Source organism: Tachyglossus aculeatus, chromosome 1, assembly GCF_015852505.1.
Source record: "Tachyglossus aculeatus isolate mTacAcu1 chromosome 1, mTacAcu1.pri, whole genome shotgun sequence".
Taxonomy (NCBI): Eukaryota; Metazoa; Chordata; class Mammalia; order Monotremata; family Tachyglossidae; genus Tachyglossus; species Tachyglossus aculeatus.
This window is the reverse complement of record NC_052066.1, coordinates 84,086,599-84,090,516: the sequence shown is the minus strand read 5'-3', so window position 1 is coordinate 84,090,516 and position 3,918 is coordinate 84,086,599.

Genomic DNA, 3,918 nt, shown 5'->3' with positions numbered 1-3,918 from the left:
TCTAAGAGACGATTACTCTCCCCACTTTCAAAGCCTTATTAAAACGATTAGAGTTAGGGTCCTCTTTTCTCACTCCACTCCCTTCTGCTTTGCCCTCGCATGTGGATTTGCATCCTTTATTCACCCCACCCTCAGAACTTATGTACTTATCCATAATTTATTTATTTTCATTAAAGTCTGTCTCCCCCTCTAGACTGTGGCCAGGGAAAGGGTCTACCAATTCCATAATGGTGAGAAGCAGCATGGTTGGTGAGAAACAATGTGACTCAGTGGAAAAGAGCACAGGCTGTGGAGTCAGAGGTCATGGGTTCAAATCCCTGCTCCACCAATTGTCAGCTGTGTGACTTTGGGCAAGTCACTTAACTTCTCTGTGCCTCAGTTACCTCATCTGTAAAGTGGGGATTAAGACTGTGAGCCCCCTGTGGAACAATCTGATCACCTTGTAATCTCCCCAGCACTTAGAACAGTGGAAACATGCTTTACACATAGTAAGCACTTAATAAATGCCATCATTGTTATATTGTACTTTTCTAAGCACTTAGTACAGTGCTCTGCACACAGAAAGTGCTCAATAAACAGAATTAATAGAGGGATTAAATTGGTGAAGCTAGAGATGAGGCATTGTTTAAAGGTGATTAGCTAATGAATGTATCCATGTAGGTAAATGACTGAGGTGGGATTTCCTAAAAGGGCAATAGAGCTGAAACAAAGGAAGCAGACAGCTAGGGAAGAGAATGAGCCACTGGGGTCATCAACTGTGAGCCCACTGTTGGGTAGGGACTGTCTTTGTATGTTGCCAACTTGTACTTCCCAAGCGCTTAGTACAGTGCTCTGCACACAGTAAGCACTCAATAAATACGATTGATGATGATGATGATGGAGTTGATGTCCCCAAGGATCAGAGTAGGAAGAGGGAGTAGGAAAGCAAGGAAAGTATCAAAATCAGCAACAAATAATGAGGTGGAACCAGGAGAGTGAATGCTTACAACAACCAGGGCCTGTACAGGAGCTGGCCACAAAAAAGATCTGAGTTTCTTATTATTTACTAAAGTCAGAGCTAGAATTAAAATTTTCTTTAATTAATTAATTAAAGCCTAGGGCTTGGGACAGAAAAATAAGATGTAGCAGGATAATAATATGCCATCCGCAGAGCTCTGAGACACGTCACAAGCATGTAGTTGCACCCGTGGTTTCCACCTACCTGTTGTTTTCCTTACACCCATCAGGCAGTTGCCTATCTGACATGCCACCTTAAGAACCTGTCAACCATGCCTTGGTCAACCCAGAAGATCATTGAATTCTAAAAAAATTTTCTTTCTCCAACCCCTGAGCAATCAAACATGGAAATGATAGAGCCCTCCAGTTTGGCCTCTACAACACCAGGAAGCCAAAAAACAGAGGTTAAGCCAGACATGGGATGAAACCGGAGGGTTTTTTTCCAATCCAAGTGCAAATCTTGGCATGCAGTCAGGAGACAGACAGATCATGGAGTCCCAAAATTTCATACACCAGTTCCTTGGTGAAGTTTGGCTGCTCTTTCTTGTTCAGGTGGAAGTTTCTTGGTGGCCAGTACGTGGTATTTACCCCTCCCTCAGCACTGCAGCACTTATGAATATATGCGTAATCTGTTGACTGTAAGCTTGTTGTGAGCAGGAAACTTGTCTACCAACTCTGTTGAGTTATACTTTCCTAGGTGCTTAGTACAGTGTTGTGCCCTTCAGCATGGCTTAGTGGAAAGAGTATGGGCTTGGGAGTCAGAGGATGTGGGTTCTATTCCCAGCTCCACCACTTGTCTGTTGTGTGACTTTGGGCAAGTCACTTACTTTCTCTGTGCCTCAGTTAGCTCATCTGTAAAATTTGATGAAGACTTTGAGCCCCGCGTGGGCCTTGTATTTACCCCAGTGCTTAGAGCAGTGCTTGGCACATAGTAAGTGCTTAACAAATACCATTATTATTATTGTTATTCAATAAATGCCTTTGATTGATTGATTGATTGGTCTCCAAGGGTTGCTCATGTTACTGCGCGAAACTAATCTGGAGCCAAAAAAAGCAAAATAACTCTAGGATGGAAAAAGTTCATCTTTACGTGACTACTCATAGGTAGCAATAACACGTTTCACACCGTCTCTATTCCATGTGTCATCTTCTCTGTAGCGGTACCAGAGGCAGTTTAAGCAACAACAGCTCAACTGGCGAAGAATGTAGTATTGACATGGAAAGAAATTTTGAGGCTATCACATGTATGTAGAAGACAGAAAACATGTGATTCAGGCAGACACTGCTTTCTTGTGTGTTGAAATAATTTTAGAACTATTTTTGGAGTCACTACCTTCATTTACGTTTTTTTAAAGGATGATCTCGTTTTCGGCCCCACCCAACTCAGATGGTCTGATGGTTGGAGGAATGTTTTGAAAGATTAACCTAATTTACGAGAACAAACAGAGGCCATTTGGAGAAGATGAGTGCTTCTTCTTCTGTTGAAACTTGCTGTTGGTATTTACAGTTCTCTGAGACATAAGACAACACTGTCAAGAACCACTCCCTTCCCTCTGGAGCAAGAAAATGGTTGCACATCATAGCTGGATACCTGATGCAACATGCCATTGCCAAAAGTTGAACTGGGAACAGATTCTCCCTGTAATCTTCTAGTGCACTGCTCTGCCAGCATTCGGGAAAGTTGGCCTGTTCTTATTTATTTATTTATTTAGACCAAGTGATAAGGGAGATAAAGCACTGCCCTGGGGACCTGAAGTCCTTGCAGGATGAGTCACAACAAAAGAGACAGTGGTGCAGAGCCCATTGTCCCCCTCCTGATGATCCCCATTCATTCAGATTTATTCAGTGATTACTAGGTGCAGAGCACTGTATTCAATCGTATTTATTGAGCGCTTACTGTGTGCAGAGCACTGTACTAAGCACTTGGTGAAGTACAAGTTGGCAACATGTAGAGATGGTCCCTACCCAACAGCGGGCTCACAGTCTAGAAGGGGGAGACAGACAACAAAACAAAACATATTAACAAAATAAAATAAATAGAATAAATGCATACAAATAAAAGTAATAAATGCGTACAAACATTAATACATACATACAGGTGCTGTGGGGAGGGGAAGGAGGTAAGGCGGGGGGTGGGGAGGGTAAGAAGGGGGAGAGGAAGGAGGGGGCTCAGTCTGGGATGGCCTCCTGGAGGAGGCGAGCTCTCAGTAGGGCCCTAAGCACTGACAGCATTCTCATAACTTTTTCATTCCCAACATTAATATTTTTTAATGTATTTGTTAAGTACTATGTGCCAGGCACTGGACTAAGCACAAGGGTAGATACAAGCTAATCAGGTTGGGCACACGGGGCTCACGAACTTAATCCCCATTTTAAGATGAGGTAAGTGAGGCACAAAGAAGTGAAGTGACTTGCCCAAGGTCACACAGCAAAGAGGCAGAGTCGAGATTAGAACCCAGGTTCTATCACTAGGCCCCACTGCTTCTGGTACTATTACTATCATGAAATTATCAAATTTTCAAGATAATGTCCTCTCTCTGGCTTGGGACTCCCTCCCACTTCATATACAATGGACTACCACTCTTCCCAAATACAAAGCCTTACCAAAAGCACATCTCCTCCAGGAAGCCTTCCTCAACAAAGCCTTTGTTTCCCCTACCTACTTGCTGTCCCGTCTGCATTTCCTGTGCTTTTGAGTCTATACCCTTTAAGTACTTTATATTTACTCCACACGCAACCACACAGCACTTATGAACAAATTCTTAATTTATTTTAATGTCTGTCTTCCACCCTAGACTGTAAGCAGCTTTTGGGTCTGTACCCTTTAAGTACTTTATATTTACTCCACACGCAACCACACAGCACTTATGAACAAATTCTTTATTTATTTTAATGTCTGTCTTCCACCTTAGACTGTAAGCA